Source organism: Nothobranchius furzeri, chromosome 2 (genome assembly GCF_043380555.1).
Source record: "Nothobranchius furzeri strain GRZ-AD chromosome 2, NfurGRZ-RIMD1, whole genome shotgun sequence".
Classification (NCBI taxonomy): Eukaryota; Metazoa; Chordata; class Actinopteri; order Cyprinodontiformes; family Nothobranchiidae; genus Nothobranchius; species Nothobranchius furzeri.
Window position 1 is genome coordinate 65,693,745 of NC_091742.1, and position 20,184 is coordinate 65,713,928.

The 20,184-nt window shown below is 43.5% G+C and overlaps 1 protein-coding gene, 6 non-coding genes and 23 pseudogenes across 7 annotated transcripts in view; all 30 read left to right on the top strand.

The window, feature by feature from the left end:
• The window catches only part of LOC129157530 (zinc finger protein 420), a 281,855-nt gene that overhangs the window by 4,736 nt on the left and 256,935 nt on the right, over positions 1-20,184 (top strand). The gene's annotated exons all lie outside the window — the stretch shown is intronic.
• On the top strand, positions 6,663-6,781 carry LOC139066937 (5S ribosomal RNA; annotated as a pseudogene).
• LOC139066644 (5S ribosomal RNA) lies at positions 7,137-7,255 on the top strand. Its single transcript, XR_011519548.1, has one exon. It is a non-coding gene; the product is annotated as a 5S ribosomal RNA (ribosomal RNA).
• Positions 7,611-7,729, top strand: LOC139067198 (5S ribosomal RNA; annotated as a pseudogene).
• Positions 8,085-8,203, top strand: LOC139067655 (5S ribosomal RNA; annotated as a pseudogene).
• On the top strand, positions 8,557-8,674 carry LOC139067751 (5S ribosomal RNA; annotated as a pseudogene).
• On the top strand, positions 9,027-9,145 carry LOC139066820 (5S ribosomal RNA; annotated as a pseudogene).
• On the top strand, positions 9,501-9,619 carry LOC139066572 (5S ribosomal RNA). The gene has a single exon (XR_011519475.1). It is a non-coding gene; the product is annotated as a 5S ribosomal RNA (ribosomal RNA).
• LOC139067771 (5S ribosomal RNA) lies at positions 9,974-10,092 on the top strand (annotated as a pseudogene).
• On the top strand, positions 10,446-10,564 carry LOC139068077 (5S ribosomal RNA; annotated as a pseudogene).
• Positions 10,920-11,038, top strand: LOC139067565 (5S ribosomal RNA; annotated as a pseudogene).
• LOC139067148 (5S ribosomal RNA) lies at positions 11,392-11,510 on the top strand (annotated as a pseudogene).
• On the top strand, positions 11,864-11,982 carry LOC139067708 (5S ribosomal RNA; annotated as a pseudogene).
• LOC139067552 (5S ribosomal RNA) lies at positions 12,338-12,456 on the top strand (annotated as a pseudogene).
• Positions 12,812-12,930, top strand: LOC139066686 (5S ribosomal RNA; annotated as a pseudogene).
• On the top strand, positions 13,285-13,403 carry LOC139066413 (5S ribosomal RNA). Its single transcript, XR_011519304.1, has one exon. It is a non-coding gene; the product is annotated as a 5S ribosomal RNA (ribosomal RNA).
• On the top strand, positions 13,759-13,877 carry LOC139066943 (5S ribosomal RNA; annotated as a pseudogene).
• On the top strand, positions 14,231-14,349 carry LOC139066414 (5S ribosomal RNA). The gene has a single exon (XR_011519305.1). It is a non-coding gene; the product is annotated as a 5S ribosomal RNA (ribosomal RNA).
• On the top strand, positions 14,705-14,823 carry LOC139067029 (5S ribosomal RNA; annotated as a pseudogene).
• Positions 15,178-15,296, top strand: LOC139067241 (5S ribosomal RNA; annotated as a pseudogene).
• LOC139067607 (5S ribosomal RNA) lies at positions 15,652-15,770 on the top strand (annotated as a pseudogene).
• Positions 16,124-16,242, top strand: LOC139066910 (5S ribosomal RNA; annotated as a pseudogene).
• On the top strand, positions 16,598-16,716 carry LOC139067937 (5S ribosomal RNA; annotated as a pseudogene).
• LOC139067529 (5S ribosomal RNA) lies at positions 17,070-17,188 on the top strand (annotated as a pseudogene).
• Positions 17,542-17,660, top strand: LOC139066566 (5S ribosomal RNA). The gene has a single exon (XR_011519468.1). It is a non-coding gene; the product is annotated as a 5S ribosomal RNA (ribosomal RNA).
• Positions 18,015-18,132, top strand: LOC139068005 (5S ribosomal RNA; annotated as a pseudogene).
• LOC139067602 (5S ribosomal RNA) lies at positions 18,487-18,605 on the top strand (annotated as a pseudogene).
• On the top strand, positions 18,959-19,077 carry LOC139067075 (5S ribosomal RNA; annotated as a pseudogene).
• Positions 19,433-19,551, top strand: LOC139066687 (5S ribosomal RNA; annotated as a pseudogene).
• LOC139066549 (5S ribosomal RNA) lies at positions 19,906-20,024 on the top strand. Its single transcript, XR_011519451.1, has one exon. It is a non-coding gene; the product is annotated as a 5S ribosomal RNA (ribosomal RNA).

Here is a 20,184-nt window from a genome sequence, read left to right on the forward strand (position 1 = left end):
TCATCAGAGAGTGTAACTCCACTTACAACTCTCCCATCTGGCCGGTTCTGAAACCGACTGGGAAATGGCGTCTCACCATAGACTATCGTGCATTGAACAAACAAGTGCCTCTCTCCAGGTGGCCTATGATCCATTTAGATCAGGAGCTAGCCAGAGTCAGAGATGCTCGTTTCTTCTCTACGGTTGACGTAGCCAACGGCTTCTGGACCATGAAGGTTGAGCCGGCGGACCAGTATAAACTGGCTTTCTCCTTTGGAAATCGCCAATATACTTGGAACCGCTGCCCCTTTGGCTACTCTAACTCACCTGCCGAGTTCAACATATTCCTCCACAAAGCCATGTCAGATGCTGCTTCCAGAGGGAACCTCATATATGTCGATGACATCTTGATGAGGAGTCGAACCTTCGAGGAGCACCTGGCCGAACTCCGTCACGTGCTGCAACAGCTCGCTGACGCCGGAGCTAAATTGGCGATTCTCAAGGGACAGTGGTGTCGAACCAAAGTGGAGTATGTTGGACTGCTGGTTGGCCCTAATGGAGTCGAGCCCCAAGCGGGACGCATTAGAGCCATTCAGGACATCAAAGCCCCAGCTAATCTGACTGAACTCAGGAGCTTCCTCGGAGTCTGCAACTACTCCAGGCAGTTCATTGAGGAGTACGCTGAAACAGCGAGGCCCCTCACTGAGCTGCTTCGGAACGACACACCTTTCGTGTGGGACAGACCCCAAGAACTCTCCTTCCAGTTCCTAAAACAGAAGTTGGCGTCCGCACCCTGTCTGGCTTACCCAGACAAGGATAAAGAGTTCTACATAGAGGCTACTTTCTCCTCTCACTGCCTGAGTGCTGCTTTGAAGCAGAAACACGATCAGGACATGAGAGTTGTGGCATACGCCAGCAAGCCTCTGAGCAAGGTGGAACTCCAGTTCTCAGACTGCGAGAGAGCTCTCCTCTCTACTGTCTGGGCCGTCGAACACTTTCGTAGTTACATCGGTGGACAGAAAGTGATCATTGAAACGTGTCATCAGCCTGTCACCTTCCTAAACAGCCAGCGACTGCGCGAAGGAAGAGTGTCAAACAGCCGCATTGCGACGTGGATGATGGTGCTCCAAGGATACAACATTGAGGTCAAGTATGGTCAGAACACCAAGCTAGCGCTAGGACAAGGGCTAGCAGGCTGCCAGCACTGTGACTCTGACTCCGTCATGGGCCCCCTGGACACACCTGCCGCAGTCTACCCAACCGCATCCAATCATCGCTACTTTGATGAGAATGTTTGCCAAGGGCTTCCGAAAGTTTACACTGATGGATGCGCCTACCTTCACGAAGGCCAGCTCCGTGCTGGGGTTGGAGTCGTTTGGGTGGACTGTGACACTAAGCAACCAAATCACTACCGGTTGGGCCAAAAGTCTAGTCAGTACGCCGAAATTGCTGCAGTGTTGATAACCCTCCAGCAGGCGGCAGCCTTGGACATCACTCAAATCGTCCTTTGCTCTGATTCAAACTACGCTAGACACAGCTTCATTTCTCACTTCCCCATGTGGAAGGAGAACCACATGAAAAACGCCAGAAACAGAGACGTGAAACACTCGGAGTTATTCCTAGCGTGTGATCTGCTCACCACTGAGAAAGGCATAATGGTCTACTGGAAAAAGGTCAAAGGTCACTCCAGGATCATAGGTCCGGAGAAAAATGGTAATGACGAAGCTGACCGCCTTGCTAAGCTCGGTGCTGACCAGGGAACCTGTTGGGAATTCAAAGACGAGTGGCTTCCACCCAAGGCCGTTCACGAGGTCTGCGCGATTACTCGTCGCCATGCTAAACAGGCAGACGAACCTCAGACCGTTGGGGTACCCGTGTTTCTAGGCAGACAACCACAGGACGCGGACCTAGTCACCATGCAGGAACAAGATCCTGACCTGAAGCTCATCCGCGAGCTTCTCCAAAAGGGCCCGATACCTGAACAACCATCACCACCTATTGGCGCAAGCCGAGGTTTGGTAACCCTGCATCGTCACCTCGCGCACCTGAAACTACAAAACGATTTGTTAGTTTACATGCGTGATGATCACAGCCCGCCGCGCTGGGTTGTTCCACTCGACCACAGAGGAGTGATGCTTGCCTACGCCCACGACACTCCGGTTGGAGGTCACCGCGGAGCAAGAGCTACCCTCGCGTCACTGACAGAAGTAGCATATTGGCCGTCGATGTCCAAGGACGTACACAGCTATGTCCAAGGCTGCCTCATCTGTGCCCAGTTTCAACCCTCCCAGCCGCTTGCTAGAGCACCACTGCAACGCAGGGGAATAACCTTCCCTTGGTCCCACCTGCAGATCGACTGGGTTGGACCGGTTCCCAAATCGGCAAGAGGAAACAAATATATGCTAACTGTAACTTGCAGTTTCACAAAGTGGGTTGAGTGCCTTCCAGCGTCAAACGATACAGCCGTCACAACCGCTGTACTGCTGATTAACCACGTTTTCAGTCGATGGGGACTTCCACTCTGCACTGACTCTGACCGGGGAACTCATTTCACATCCAGTGTAATGACGTCCCTGTTTGAACTTCTGGGAGTGGAAGTGAGATTCCACCTCCCCTATCACCCACAGTCATCCGGACAGGTCGAACGGATGAACCGCACGGTCGTCTCTATGCTCAAAAAGTACGTCTGCTCCACTGGGAAGGACTGGGACGTCAAGCTCCCTCTGGTCCTGATGGCCATACGGTCTACTCCCCAGCGATCCACGGGGGTTACGCCCTTTGAGATGATGACCGGCAGACTGATGACTCTACCACTGCACCTCCTGTATCACCCAGAGGATGTCAGTGTTGCCACTGCTTATACCGCTCATCAGTATGTGGCAGACTTGAAAACACACCTCAGAGCTACGTTTGCGCACGCTCAGAAGAAACTGGAGATCAACATAGAAGGCGCTAAAGCCTACTACAACCAAAAGACAACCAGCCGCGAATACGAGGTGGGTGACAAAGTATTCTACTTTCGGTTTGCCCAACCGGCACGCAAAGCTAAGAAGTTCCTGCCCTGCTGGTCAGGACCATTTGAGATCGTGGCAAAACTCTCTCCAGTTGCATACAGGTTACGCATCACCAAAGCGAGACAGGAGCCTGTTTACAAATGGGTGCATGCGAACCAAATCAAACCCTACGTCAAACCATCCCCGCGGGTACAGAGACCAGACTCCCCGCAGGAGGTAGACGTAGTCTCTACATAGTTCTATGCATGGAAATGGAAAGGGGGGAAAGTGCACGTTTAACCCACTAACATGTACTAACCGACAAAGAACAAGGCCCCCCCGCCGTCACTTTCACTAACCAAGAGAAACTCCTCCTAGACCTCTAACAGGATGTACTCACTAAAACCTTACAGGGTACTCATGTTACTGTCAACCTACATTCTGCTCTGATTAATGAATCTCTACGTGCAACCAAGACTTTGTCTGAAACCAGACATCAGGATATTGTGTACACACGAGTGGTGAGAGATTTGATGCAGGACCTGCTCAGGGAAGTAAGTTCCACGCTGGACAGCTTGGTTGAAAGTCGTATTTCCCCGTACTTGGTACCACTGGACCTGCTCAAAGTTAGCTTGACAGCTGCTACCCCTCTACTGTGCACCTTTCACAAATCCACCTAGCGTACAGCTTAGGTAGTGCAACTCCCATTCACGTTGATGCAGAAAATTAGAACTCGGTTTCCTGTTACATGTTCCCATAATTGTGACACCTCACATCTATAGGTTTAAGTCGATGCTGAACATTGGTATTTGAACGGACGGTAGACATTTCCACTTTGAACTAGAAACCTGACACTCCATCATCTCAACCTCGAACAGCATGACTCAGAGATTGAGATCATGGACGCTTTCCAGAGTTATAACTTTGCCTTCGATTTAGAAATTGACCAACAATTACTGATTGAAAGAACCAAATTTGTTAAGTTCACACAAACCCCGCGTGAACTTACTTTGACGCCCAAGACGCTACATTGACACAGATTATACCACCTTAATCTGCACATTGGTCGCCCTGGGGATGGGATGGCTCATCACGGCCGTGATTGCTTATTCCGCCTACAGGCGTGTTAAGAAACTCCAAGATAAGATGCACTTGCTCACCTACGGTGTGCCTCGTAACTGCGTTCGGGGAGACTCCAAGCGTGAATGTACCACACCTGTCTAAAGGGGGTGAGCAACATTTTCTTGTTATTCTGTAACCCTAAGAGTAGTTCTCATTTTAGTCTACCTCACATATTTATCTGAGTGTTGCAGTATGTCACATTCTTTATAAGCTACACACTGAATGTATGACCTAAGAATGTATTTTATGAGACCTCAAGGTTGCTATGAATTTTCTTGGATGTTATATGTTTTTTTTTTTTTTGGGTTTTCTGTATTTTTGTTTCTTACTTGGTCACATATTAACTAGTGGTTATGTGCCGGCCCAGCTCAGTCTGTCAATGACTCTGTCTGACGCACCAGCACATTGTAGTACCTCTTAGTTTTATGGTCCTTGTTTTAGCCCAAAGACTGTCCTGATCCACCCTTTGGACCAAAAAGGGGGGAATCTTGGGACCACATAGGTCAATGCGCGTTTGCGAACTATGGACCTCGTACATCACCACGTGCTCCATAAACTGAACTGTATGGCTGGCGGTGAGATGCCTTTGTGTCCCCTCGTGGAGTTAACCGCCCACCGACCTTCCTCCTTCTACACTACTACCTCTCGCATGGACGACATCATCATTGCATACCACCTGCGTGAGTGGCTTCTTCTCGTTATGCGCGTTGGGGACTATCCCGTTTCCTATCCTCTTTGTGCCTGACCAGGATCAAAGACCAAAGGCGCCAGGATCCAAGACAAAGACCAAAGACAAAGGCGTCCAAGGAGACCAACGTCCTAAGGGACAAACCCATCTGTGCTTCCGACAATCAAGTCGATCTACGTTCATGAGGAACAAACCCATCTGTGCTTCCGACGATCGAGCTTTGGGCGCGATCCCCGAAACCAAAAGGGGGAATGTTGAGGGTCTGACCTCATGAGGAAATTACTATGCAGTGATTTTCTCCAAAATGACTGTGCTTAAATTGCTCTGAAAAGCAAATAATCACATCAGCGCCAAGAAACTTCATTTCCCATGATGCTTTGCACACGGAAGCATTGGGATGATGTCACCGCCTAATACCAGAAACACGTTCTGCGCATGTGCGGGAGGCGGGAGCTTGGAGCTTTCCCGCGACTTCAAAGACTATAAATCATGAATGAGACAAAGAAACCTCGTTCTTTTGCCCAGGATACCTGGCGGTAAGGACACGCTTGTCGAACGCTCCGACAATTTGAGCATGCGGAAGCTCTAAGTGCCCAAGTTGAGACACGAAACCGCTACAAAGCCACTCGAACTCCATCAGGACCTGACTGGGAACGAGCGGAGCTCCATCCAGCTCTCAGAGACGCTGTAAGTTGTCAAACTCAGCACAAAAGAAACTTCGTTCTCTTTGTGTCCAGCCCGTGGAGAAACACTCGTGGAGCCAAACAACGGAGAAAGCATCAAACCGACGGATGACGCTGAAAACTGCGGAGAAAAACGGAGAACCGTCAAATCATAACAGCGGGGGACGCCTCGCTCTTCTGGTGATCAGGAAACTCATTTTTCTCTCTCCTTTTCTCCTCCCGTTTCCTCTATAGTCCAGAATAAGCAATAAAACCGCGCTATTGCTTAAAAAGTAGCTTCGTGTTTTCCTCTTTCGCTCCCAATTCGTCCTTCGGGTCATTTTGAAAGAATAAACTGCTTATTGATCATTGTTTGGTATCTTTAAATGTTTTTCTGCTTGGCCACGTGGTTAAACTAAAAGATATTATTCGTGATTAATCATTTGTGTTGTTTCATGATCCTTTGAAATGTTTTGAGTGATTTAAGGTTAAGTTACTGATGATTCTAAGTGCCTTGGAAGTTAAAGTGCAAGTTGCCACTCACACTTTAGCCAGACAAAGGGGTCAGCCATCTTGCATACAGACACCATTTTAGAAACACACACACATACATACACACAAAACACCTTGAACATTATTTTGAATATACATCCTTTTAATCATATCACATGGTTATTATTCATTTATGCCACTGTTTATTCATTTGACAAATTGTTAATTAAACGTTATAAAATTCAGATTTTCGTCTCCAGTAGCTTTGTTGTGTCGAAGAGAAGTCTCTGCTCCAAGGATTCTACGAACTTCAAGAAAGACTGATAAGAGTTTTGGATTCAATTTTTCCCCGGTTAAAGGGGAATGGTGCCCCGTATATCTAAGAATATCTTAATTAATTAATAAATCAGTAAATATTCCCATATTTACAGAATTTATTGAAGAACCCAAAAGTAAGTTAAAGCTTACAAATTGTTCGCTCCTAATAACCCCAACACCTCCTTTGATTTGTCCCTAGCAATAATGTCTCAGTGCTGGCATTTTAGAGACAAGAAATGGGGCGGGAGCCGATTGTTACTCGAAAAAAGAGCAACAGTGATGAAGACAACTGTTTAACTTAGCCTTTTACCTCCATATGCAAGAATCTAGTCTTTGCAGTGGGCGACACAATCGTACTTTGACATTTACACAAGGGATTTTTCAGAGATTTTTCAAGGTGTGTCCTTCGCTTACGGCCATACCACCCTGAAAAAGCCCGATCCCGTCTGATCTCGGAAGCAATCCAGGGTTGGGCCTGGTGAGTACCTGTATGGGAGACCTCTTGGGAATACGAGGTGCTGTAAGCTTTTTCACTATTTTGTTATAAAATACAGTTTTTTTCACTTCACCACAGCTTTGAACAGCTTCGTCATTGAATAATTTTAAAGCCAGGTGTTCCACACGAACTGCACACACTTGTTGGTAATAAACCTCCTTTGATTTGTCCCTAGCAATAATGTCTCAGTGCTGGCATTTTAGAGACAAGAAATGGGGTGGGAGCCAATTGTTAGAGTCTAAAGAAGAGCAACAATGATGAAGACAACTGTTTAACTTAGCCTTTTAACTCTATGTGCAAGAATCTAGTCTTTGCAGTGGGCGAGACAATCATACCTTGACAAATACACAAGGGATTTTTCAGAGATTTTTCAAGGTTTTTCCTTCGCTTACAGCCATACCACCCTGAAAAAGCCCGATCCCCTCTGATCTCGGAATCTATCCAGGGTTGGGCCTGGTCAGTGCCTGTATGGGAGACCTCTTGGGAATACCAGGTGCTGTAAGCTTTTTCACTAATTTGTTATAAAATACAGTTTTTTTCACTTCACCACATCTTTGAACAGCTTCGTCATTGAATAATTTTAAAGCCAGGTGTTCCACACAAACTGCACACACTTGTTGGTAATAAACCTCCTTTGATTTGTCCCTAGCAATAATGTCTCAGTGCTGGCATTTTAGAGACAAGAAATGGGGTGGGAGCCGATTGTTACTCGAAAAAAGAGCAACAGTGATGAAGACAACTGTTTAACTTAGCCTTTTACCTCCATATGCAAGAATCTAGTCTTTGCAGTGGGCGACACAATCATACTTTGACATATACACAAGGGATTTTTCAGAGAGTTTTTTCAAGGTGTGTTTTTCGCTTACAGCCATACCACCCTGAAAAATCCCGATCCCGTCTGATCTCGGAAGCAATCCAGGGTTGGGCCTGGTCAGTACCTGTATGGGAGACCTCTTGGGTATACCAGGTGCTGTTAGCTTTTTCACTAATTTGTTATAAAATACAGTTTTTTTCACTTCACCACATCTTTGAACAGCTTCGTCATTGAATAATTTTAAAGCCAGGTGTTCCACACGAACTGCACACACTTGTTGGTAATAAACCTCCTTTTATTTGTCCCTAGCAATAATGTCTCAGTGCTGGCATTTTAGAGACAAGAAATGGGGTGGGATCCAATTGTTAGAGTCTAAAGAAGAGCAACAATGATGAAGACAACTGTTTAACTTAGCCATTTACCTCTATATGCAAGAATCTAGTCTTTGCAGTGGGCGACACAATCATACCTTGACAAATACACAAGGGATTTTCCAGAGATGTTTCAAGGTTTTTCCTTCGTTTACAGCCATACCACCCTGAAAAAGCCCAATCCCCTCTGATCTCGGAAGCAATCCAGGGTTGGGCCTGGTCAGTACCTGTATGGGAGACCTCTTGGGAATACCAGGTGCTGTATGCTTTTTCACTAATTTGTTATAAAATACAGTTTTTTTCACTTCACCACATCTTTGAACAGCTTCGTCATTGAATAATTTTAAAGCCAGGTGTTCCACACGAACTGCACACACTTGTTGGTAATAAACCTCCTTTGATTTGTCCCTAGCAATAATGTCTCAGTGCTGGCATTTTAGAGACAAAAAATGGGGTGGGAGCCGATTGTTACTCGAAAAAAGAGCAACAGTGATGAAGACAACTGTTTAACTTAGCCTTTTACCTCCATATGCAAGAATCTAGTCTTTGCAGTGGGCAACACAATCATACTTTGACATATACACAAGGGACTTTTCAGAGATTTTTCAAGGTTTGTCCTTCGCTTACAGCCATACCACCCTGAAAAAGCCGATCCCCTCTGATCTAGGAATCAATCCAGGGTTGGGCCTGGTCAGTACCTGTATGGGAGACCTCTTGGGAATACCAGGTGCTGTAAGCTTTTTCACTAATTTGTTATAAAATACAGTTTTTTTCACTTCAACACATCTTGAACAGCTTCGTCATTGAATAATTTTAAAGCCAGGTGTTCCACACGAACTGCACACACTTGTTGGTAATAAACCTCCTTTGATTTGTCCCTAGCAATAATGTCTCAGTGCTGGCATTTTAGAGACAAGAAATGGGGTGGGAGCCGATTGTTACTCGAAAAAACAGCAACAGTGATGAAGACAACTGTTTAACTTAGCCTTTTACCTCTATATGCAAGAATCTAGTCTTTGCAGTGGGCGACACAATCATACTTTGACATATACACAAGGGATTTTTCAGAGATTTTTCAAGGTGTTTTCTTCGCTTACGGCCATACCACCCTGAAAAAGCCCGATCCCGTCTGATCTCGGAAGCAATTCAGGGTTGGGCCTGGTCATTACCTGTATGGGAGACCTCTTGGGAATACCAGGTGCTGTAAGCTTTTTCACTAATTTGTTATAAAATACAGTTTTTTTCACTTCACCACAGCTTTGAACAGCTTCGTCATTGAATAATTTTAAAGCCAGGTGTTCCACACGAACTGCACACACTTGTTGGTAATAAACCTCCTTTGATTTGTCCCTAGCAATAATGTCTCAGTGCTGGCATTTTAGAGACAAGAAATGGGGTGGGAGCCAATTGTTAGAGTCTAAAGAAGAGCAACAATGATGAAGACAACTGTTTAACATAGCCTTTTACCTCTATATTCAAGAATCTAGTCTTTGCAGTGGGCGACACAATCATACCTTGACAAATACACAAGGGATTTTCAAGAGATGTTTCAAGGTTTTTCCTTCGCTTACAGCCATACCACCCTGAAAAATCCCGATCCCCTCTGATCTCGGAATAAATCCAGGGTTGGGCCTGGTCAGTACCTGTATGGGAGACCTCTTGGGAATACCAGGTGCTGTAAGCTTTTTCACTAATTTGTTATAAAATACAGTTTTTTTCACTTCAACACATCTTGAACAGCTTCGTCATTGAATAATTTTAAAGCCAGGTGTTCCACACGAACTGCACACACTTGTTGGTAATAAACCTCCTTTGATTTGTCCCTAGCAATAATGTCTCAGTGCTGGCATTTTAGAGACAAGAAATGGGGTGGGAGCCAATTGTTAGAGTCTAAAGAAGAGCAACAATGATGAAGACAACCGTTTAACTTAGCCTTTTACCTCTATGTGCAAGAATCTAGTCTTTGCGGTGGGCGACACAATCATACCTTGACAAATACACAAGGTATTTTTCAGAGATTTTTCAAGGTTTTTCCTTCATTTACATCTATACCACCCTGAAAAAGCCCGATCCCCTCTGATCTCGGAATCAATCCAGGGTTGGGCCTGGTCAGTACCTGTATGGGAGACCTCTTGGGAATAACAGGTGCTGTAAGCTTTTTCACTCATTTGTTATAAAATACAGTTTTTTTCACTTCACCACATCTTTGAACAGCTTCGTCATTGAATAATTTTAAAGCCAGGTGTTCCACACGAACTGCACACACTTGTTGGTAATAAACCTCCTTTGATTTGTCCCTAGCAATAATGTCTCAGTGCTGGCATTTTAGAGACAAGAAATGGGGTGGGAGCCGATTGTTACTCGAAAAAAGAGTAACAGTGATGAAGACAACTGTTTAACTTAGCCTTTTACCTCCATATGCAAGAATCTAGTCTTTGCAGTGGGCGACACAATCATACTTTGACATATACACAAGGGATTTTTCAGAGATTTTTCAAGGTGCGTTTTTCGCTCACGGCCATACAACCCTGAAAAAGCCCGATCCCGTCTTATCTCGGAAGCAGTCCAGGGTTGGGCCTGGTCAGTACCTGTATGGGAGACCTCTTGGGAATACCAGGTGCTGTAAGCTTTTTCACTAATTTGATATAAAATACAGTTTTTTTCACTTCACCACATCTTTGAACAGCTTCGTCATTGAATAATTTTAAAGCCAGGTGTTCCACACGAACTGCACACACTTGTTGGTAATAAACCTCCTTTTATTTGTCCCTAGCAATAATGTCTCAGTGCTGGCATTTTAGAGACAAGAAATGGGGTGGGAGCCAATTGTTAGAGTCTAAAGAAGAGCAACAATGATGAAGACAACTGTTTAACTTAGCCTTTTACCTCTATATGCAAGAATCTAGTCTTTGCAGTGGGCGACACAATCATACCTTGACAAATACACAAGGGATTTTCCAGAGATGTTCCAAGGTATTTCCTTCGCTTACAGCCATACCACCCTGAAAAAGCCCGATCCCCTCTGATCTCGGAATCAATCCAGGGTTGGGCCTGGTCAGTTCCTGTATGGTAGACCTCTTGGGAATACCAGGTGCTGTATGCTTTTTCACTAATTTGTTATAAAATACAGTTTTTTTCACTTCACCACATCTTTGAACAGCTTCGTCATTGAATAATTTTAAAGCCAGGTGTTCCACACGAACTGCACACACTTGTTGGTAATAAACCTCCTTTGATTTGTCCCTAGCAATAATGTCTCAGTGCTGGCCTTTTAGAGACAAGAAATGGGGTGGGAGCCGATTGTTACTCGAAAAAAGAGCAACAGTGATGAAGACAACTGTTTAACTTAGCCTTTTACCTCCATATGCAAGAATCTAGTCTTTGCAGTGGGCGACACAATCATACTTTGACATATACACAAGGGATTTTTCAGAGATTTTTCAAGGTGTGTCCTTCGCTTACGGCCATACCACCCTGAGAAAGCCCGATCCCGTCTGATCTCGGAAGCAATCCAGGGTTGAGCCTGGTCAGTACCTGTATGGGAGACCTCTTGGGAATACCAGGTGCTGTAAGCTTTTTCACTAATTTGTTATAAAATACAGTTTTTTTCACTTCACCACAGCTTTGAACAGCTTCGTCATTGAATAATTTTAAAGCCAGGTGTTCCACACGAACTGCACACACTTGTTGGTAATAAACCTCCTTTGATTTGTCCCTAGCAATAATGTCTCAGTGCTGGCATTTTAGAGACAAGAAATGGGGTGGGAGCCGATTGTTACTCGAAAAAAGAGCTACATTGATGAAGACAACTGTTTAACTTAGCCTTTTACCTCCATATGCAAGAATCTAGTCTTTGCAGTGGGCGACACAATCATACTTTGACATATACACAAGGGATTTTTCAGGGATTTTTGAAGGTGTTTTCTTTGCTTACGGCCATACCACCCTGAAAAAGCCCGATCCCGTCTGATCTCGGAAGCAATCCAGGGTTGCGCCTGGTCAGTACCTGTATGGGAGACCTCTTGGGAATACCAGGTGCTGTAAAATTTTTCACTAATTTGTTATAAAATACAGTTTTTTTCACTTCACCACAGCTTTGAACAGCTTCGTCATTGAATAATTTTAAAGCCAGGTGTTCCACACGAACTGCACACACTTGTTGGTAATAAACCTCCTTTGATTTGTCCCTAGCAATAATGTCTCAGTGCTGGCATTTTAGAGACAAGAAATGGGGTGGGAGCCAATTGTTAGAGTCTAAAGAAAAGCAACAATGATGAAGACAACTGTTTAACTTAGCCTTTTACCTCTATATGCAAGAATCTAGTCTTTGCAGTGGGCGACACAATCATACCTTGACAAATACACAAGGGATTTTCAAGAGATGTTTCAAGATTTTTCCTTCTCTTACAGCCATACCACCCTGAAAAAGCCCGATCCCCTCAGATCTCGGAATTAATCCAGGGTTGGACCTGGTCATTACCTGTATGGGAGACCTCTTAGGAATACCAGGTGCTGTAAGCTTTTTCACTAATTTGTTATAAAATACAATTTTTTTCACTTCACCACAGCTTTGAACAGCTTCGTCATTGAATAATTTTAAAGCCAGGTGTTCCACACGAACTGCACACACTTGTTGGTAATAAACCTCCTTTGATTTGTCCCTAGCAATAATGTCTCAGTGCTGGCATTTTAGAGACAAGAAATGGGGTGGGAGCCAATTGTTAGAGTCTAAAGAAGAGCAACAATGATGAAGACAACTGTTTAACTTAGCCTTTTACCTCTATATGCAAGAATCTAGTCTTTGCAGTGGGCGACGCAATCATACCTTGACAAATACACAAGGGATTTTTCAGAGATTTTTCAAGGTTTTTCTTGTGCTTACAGCCATACCACCCTGAAAAAGCCCGGTCCCGTCTGATCTCGGAAGCAATCCAGGGTTGGGCCTGGTCAGTACCTGTATGGGAGACCTCTTGGGAATACCAGGTGCTGTAAGCTTTTTCACTAATTTGTTATAAAATACAGTTTTTTTTCACTTCACCACAGCTTTGAACAGCTTCGTCATTGAATAATTTTAAAGCCAGGTGTTCCACACGAACAGCACACACTTGTTGGTAATAAACCTCCTTTGATTTGTCCCTAGCAATAATGTCTCAGTGCTGGCATTTTAGAGACAAAAAATGGGGTGGGAGCCGATTGTTACTCGAAAAAAGAGCAACAGTGATGAAGACAACTGTTTAACTTAGCCTTTTACCTCCATATGCAAGAATCTAGTCTTTGCAGTGGGCAACACAATCATACTTTGACATATACACAAGGGATTTTTCAGAGATTTTTCAAGGTGTGTCCTTCGCTTACGGCCATACCACCCTGAAAAAGCCCGATCCCGTCTGATCTCGGAAGCAATCCAGGGTTGGGCCTGGTCAGTACCTGTATGGGAGACCTCTTGGGAATACCAGGTGCTGTAAGCTTTTTCACTAATTTGTTATAAAATACAGTTTTTTTCACTTCACCAGAGCTTTGAACAGCTTTGTCATTGAATAATTTTAAAGCCAGGTGTTCCACACGAACTGCACACACTTGTTGGTAATAAACCTCCTTTGATTTGTCCCTAGCAATAATGTCTCAGTGCTGGCATTTTAGAGACAAGAAATGGGGTGGGAGCCAATTGTTAGAGTCTAAAGAAGAGCAACAATGATGAAGACAACTGTTTAACTTAACCTTTTACCTCTATATGCAAGAATCTAGTCTTTGCAGTGGGCGACACAATCATACCTTGACAAATACACAAGGGATTTTCAAGAGATGTTTCAAGGTTTTTCCTTCGCTTACAGCCATACCACCCTGAAAAAGCCCGATCCCCTCTGATCTCGGAATTAATCCAGGGTTGGACCTGGTCAGTACCTGTATAGGAGACCTCTTGGGAATACCAGGTGCTGTAAGCTTTTTCACTAATTTGTTATAAAATACAGTTTTTTTCACTTCACCACAGCTTTGAACAGCTTCGTCATTGAATAATTTTAAAGCCAGGTGTTCCACACGAACTGCACACACTTGTTGGTAATAAACCTCCTTTGATTTGTCCCTAGCAATAATGTCTCAGTGCTGGCATTTTAGAGACAAGAAATGGGGTGGGAGCCGATTGTTACTTGAAAAAAGAGCAACAGTGATGAAGACAACTGTTTAACTTAGCCTTTTACCTCCATATGCAAGAATCTAGTCTTTGCAGTGGGCGACACAATCATACTTTGACATATACACAAGGGATTTTTCAGAGATTTTTCAAGGTGTTTTCTTTGCTTACGGCCATACCACCCTGAAAAAGCCCGATCCCGTCTGATCTCGGAAGCAATCCAGGGTTGGGCCTGGTCAGTACCTGTATGGGAGACCTCTTGGGAATACCAGGTGCTGTAAGCTTTTTCACTAATTTGTTATAAAATACAGTTTTTTTCACTTCACCACAGCTTTGAACAGCTTCGTCATTGAATAATTTTAAAGCCAGGTGTTCCACACGAACTGCACACACTTGTTGGTAATAAACCTCCTTTGATTTGTCCCTAGCAATAATGTCTCAGTGCTGGCATTTTAGAGACAAGAAATGGGGTGGGAGCCAATTGTTAGAGTCTAAAGAAGAGCAACAATGATGAAGACAACTGTTTAACTTAGCCTTTAACCTCTATATGCAAGAATCTAGTCTTTGCAGTGGGGGACACAATCATAGCTTGACAAATACACAAGGGATTTTCAAGAGATGTTTCAAGGTTTTTCCATCGCTTACAGCCATACCACCCTGAAAAAGCCCGATCCCCTCTGATCTCGGAATCAATTCAGGTTTGGGCCTGGTCAGTACCTGTATGGGAGACCTTTTGGGAATACCAGGTGCTGTAAGCTTTTTCACTAATTTGTTATAAAATACAGTTTTTTTCACTTCACCACATCTTTGAACAGCTTCGTCATTGAATAATTTTAAAGCCAGGTGTTCCACACGAACTGCACACACTTGTTGGTAATAAACCTCCTTTGATTTGCTCCTAGCAATAATGTCTCAGTGCTGGCATTTTAGAGACAAGAAATGGGATGGGAGCCGATTGTTACTCAAAAAAAAAAGCAACAGTGATGAAGACAACTGTTTAACTTAGCCTTTTACCTCCATATGCAAGAATCTAGACTTTGCAGTGGGCAACACAATCATACTTTGACATATACACAAGGGACTTTTCAGAGATTTTTCAAGGTGTGTCCTTCGCTTATGGCCATTCCACCCTGAAAAAGCCCGATCCCGTCTGATCTCGGAAGCAATCCAGGATTGGGCCTGGTCAGTACCTGTATGGGAGACCTCTTGGGAATACCAGGTGCTGTAAGCTTTTTCACTAATTTGTTATAAAATACAGTTTTCTTCACTTCACCACATCTTTGAACAGCTTTGTCATTGAATAATTTTAAAGCCAGGTGTTCCACACGAACTGCACACACTTGTTGGTAATAAACCTCCTTTGATTTGTCCCTAGCAATAATGTCTCAGTGCTGGCATTTTAGAGACAAGAAATGGGGTGGGAGCCAATTGTTAGAGTCTAAAGAAGAGCAACAATGATGAAGACAACTGTTTAACTTAGCCTTTTACCTCTATATGCAAGAATCTAGTCTTTGCAGTGGGCGACACAATCATACCTTGACAAATACACAAGGGATTTTCAAGAGATGTTTCAAGGTTTTTCCTTCGCTGAAAGCCATACCACCCTGAAAAAGCCCGATCCCCTCTGATCTCGGAATCAATCCAGGGTTGGGCCTGGTCAGTACCTGTATGGGAGACCTCTTGGGAATACCAGGTACTGTAAGCCTTTTCACTAATTTGTTAAAAAATACAGTTTTTTTCACTTCACCAAATCTTAGAACAGCTTCGTCATTGAATAATTTTAAAGCCAGGTGTTCCACACGAACTGCACACAATTGTTGGTAATAAACCTCCTTTGATTTGTCCCTAGCAATAATGTCTCAGTGCTGGCATTTTAGAGACTAGAAATGGGGTGGGAGCCGATTGTTACTAGAAAAAAGAGCAACAGTGATGAAGACAACTGTTTAACTTAGCCTTTTACCTCCATATGCAAAAATCTAGTCTTTGCAGTGGGCGACACAATCATACTTTGACAAATACACAAGGGATTTTTCAAAGATTTTTCAAGGTTTTTCCATCTCTTACGGCCATACCACCCTGAAAAAGCCCGATCCCGTCTGATCTCGGAAGCAATCCAGGGTTGGGCCTGGTCAGTACCTGTATGGGAGACCTCTTGGGAATAACAGGTGCTGTAAGCTTTTTCACTAATTTGTTATAAAATACAGTTTTTTTCACTTCACCACATCTTTGAACAGCTTCGTCATTGAATAATTTTAAAGCCAGGTGTTCCACACGAACTGCACACACTTGTTGGTAATAAACCTCTTTTGATTTGTCCCTAGCAATAATGTCTCAGTGCTGGCATTTTAGAGACAAGAAATGGGGTGGGAGCCAATTGTTAGAGTCTAAAGAAGAGCAACAATGATGAAGACAACTGTTTAACTTAGCCTTTTACCTCTATATGCAAGAATCTAGTATTTGCAGTGGGCGACACAATCATACCTTGACAAATACACAAGGGATTTTCCAGAGATTTTTCAAGGTTTTTCCTTCGTTTACAGCCATACCACCCTGAAAAAGCCCGATCCCCTCTAATCTCGGAATCAATCCAGGGTTAAGCCTGGTCAGTACCTGTATGGGAGACCTCTTGGGAATACCAGGTGCTGTAAGCTTTTTCACTAATTTGTTATAAAATACAGTTTTTTTCACTTCACCACATCTTTGAACAGCTTCGTCATTGAATAATTTTAAAGCCAGGTGTTCCACACGAACTGCACACACTTGTTGGTAATAAACCACCTTTGATTTGTCCCTAGCAATAATGTCTCAGTGCTGGCATTTTAGAGACAAGAAATGGGGTGGGAGCCGATTGTTCCTCGAAAAAACAGCAACAGTGATGAAGGCAACTGTTTAACTTAGCCTTTTACCTCTGTATGCAAGAATCTAGTCGTTGCAGTGGGCGACACAATCATACCTTGACAAATACACAAGGGATTTTTCAGAGATTTTTCAAGGTTTTTCCATCGCTTACAGCCATACCACCCTGAAAAAGCCCGATCCCGTCTGATCTCGGAAGCAATCCAGGGTTGGGCCTGGTCAGTACCTGTATGGGAGACCTCTTAGGAATACCAGGTGCAGCAAGCTTTTTCACTAATTTGTTATAAAATACAGTTTTTTTCACTTTACCACATCTTTGAACAGTTTCGTCATTGAATAATTTTAAAGCCAGGTGTTCCACACGAACTGCACACAATTGTTGGTAATAAACCTCCTTTGATTTGTCCCTAGCAATAATGTCTCAGTGCTGGCATTTTAGAGACAAGAAATGGGGTGGGAGCCGATTGTTACTCGAAAAAAGAGCAACAGTGATGAAGACAACTGTTTAACTTAGCCTTTTACCTCCATATGCAAGAATCTAGTCTTTGCAGTGGGCGACACAATCATACTTTGACATATACACAAGGGATTTTTCAGAGATTTTTCAAGGTGTGTCCTTCGCTTACGGCCATACCACCCTGAAAAAGCCTGATCTCGTCTGATCTCAGAAGCAATCCAGGGTTGGGCCTGGTCAGTACCTGTATGGGTGACCTCTTGGGAATACCAGGTGCTGTAAGCTTTTTCACCAATTTGTTATAAAATACAGTTTTTTTCACTTCACCACAGCTTTGAACAGCTTCGTCATTGAATAATTTTAAAGCCAGGTGTTCCACACGAACTGCACACACTTGTTGGTAATAAACCTCCTTTGATTTGTCCCTAGCAATAATGTCTCAGTGCTGGCATTTTAGAGACAAGAAATGGGGTGGGAGCCAATTGTTAGAGTCTAAAGAAGAGCGACATGATGAAGACAACTGTTTAACTTAGCCTTTTACCTCCATATGCAAGAATCTAGTCTTTTCAGTGGGCGACACAATCATACTTTGACAAATACACAAGGGATTTTTCAGAGATTTTTCAAAGATTGTCCTTCGCTTACGGCCATACCACCCTGAAAAAGCCCAATCCCGTGTGATCTCGGAAGCAATCCAGGGTTGGGCCTGGTCAGTACATGTATGGAGACCTCTTGGGAATACCAGGTGCTGTAAGCTTTTTCACTAATTTGTTATAAAATACAATTTTTTTCACTTCACCACAGCTTTGAACAGCTTCGTCATTGAATAATTTTAAAGCCAGGTGTTCCACACGAACTGCACACACTGTTGGTAATAAACCTCCTTTGATTTGTCCCTAGCAGTAATGTCTCAATGCTGGCATTTTAGAGACAAGAAATGGGGTGGGAGCCAATTGTTAGAGTCTAAAGAAGAGCAACAATGATGAAGACAACTGTTTAACTTAGCCTTTTACCTCTATATGCAAGAATCTGGTCTTTGCAGTGGGTGACAAAATCATACCTTGACAAATACACAAGAGATTTTTCTGAAATTTTTCAAGGTTTTTCCTGCCCTTACAACCATACAACCCTGAAAAAGCCCGATCCCGTCTGATCTCGGAATCAATCCAGGGTTGGGCCTGGTCAGTACCTGTATGGGAGACCTCTTGGGAATACCAGGTGCTGTAAGCTTTTTCACTAATTTGTTATAAAATACAGTTTTTTTCACTTCACCACATCTTTGAACAGCTTCGTCATTGAATAATTTTAAAGCCAGGTGTTCCACACGAACTGCACACACTTGTTGGTAATAAACCTCCTTTTATTTGTCCCTAGCAATAATGTCTCAGTGCTGGCATTTTAGAGACAAGAAATGGGGTGGGAGCCGATTGTTACTCAAAAAAAGAGCAACAGTGATGAAGACAACTGTTTAACTTAGCCTTTTACCTCCATATGCAAAAATCTAGTCTTTGCAGGGGGCGACACAATCATACTTTGACAAATACACAAGGGATTTTTCAAAGATTTTTCAAGGTTTTTCCATCGCTTACGGCCATACCACCCTGAAAAAGCCCGATCCCGTCTGATCTCGGAATCAGTCCAGGGTTGGGCCTGGTCAGTACCTGTATGGGAGACCTCTTGGAAATACCAGGTGCTGTAAGCTTTTTCACTAATTTGTTATAAAATACAGTTTTTTTCACTTCACCACAGCTTTGAACAGCTTCGTCATTGAATAATTTTAAAGCCAGGTTTTCCACACGAACTGCACACACTTGTTGGTAATAAACCTCCTTTGATTTGGCCCTAGCAATAATGTCTCAGTGCTGGCAGTTTAGAGACAAGAAATGGGGTGGGAGCCAATTGTTAGAGTCTAAAGAAGAGCAACAATGATGAAGACAACTGTTTAACTTAGCCTTTTACCTCTATATGCAAGAATCTAGTCTTTGCAGTGGGCGACGCAATCATACCTTGACAAATACACAAGGGATTTTTCAGAGATTTTTCAAGGTTTTTCTTGTGCTTACAGCCATACCACCCTGAAAAAGCCCGGTCCCGTCTGATCTCGGAAGCAATCCAGGGTTGGGCCTGGTCAGTACCTGTATGGGAGACCTCTTGGGAATACCAGGTGCTGTAAGCTTTTTCACTAATTTGTTATAAAATACAGTTTTTTTTCACTTCACCACAGCTTTGAACAGCTTCGTCATTGAATAATTTTAAAGCCAGGTGTTCCACACGAACAGCACACACTTGTTGGTAATAAACCTCCTTTGATTTGTCCCTAGCAATAATGTCTCAGTGCTGGCATTTTAGAGACAAAAAATGGGGTGGGAGCCGATTGTTACTCGAAAAAAGAGCAACAGTGATGAAGACAACTGTTTAACTTAGCCTTTTACCTCCATATGCAAGAATCTAGTCTTTGCAGTGGGCAACACAATCATACTTTGACAAATACACAAGGGATTTTTCAGAGATTTTTCAAGGTGTGTCCTTCGCTTACGGCCATACCACCCTGAAAAAGCCCGATCCCGTCTGATCTCGGAAGCAATCCAGGGTTGGGCCTGGTCAGTACCTCTATGGGAGACCTCTTGGGAATACCAGGTGCTGTAAGCTTTTTCACTAATTTGTTATAAAATACAGTTTTTTTTCACTTCACCAGAGCTTTGAACAGCTTTGTCATTGAATAATTTTAAAGCCAGGTGTTCCACACGAACTGCACACACTTGTTGGTAATAAACCTCCTTTGATTTGTCCCTAGCAATAATGTCTCAGT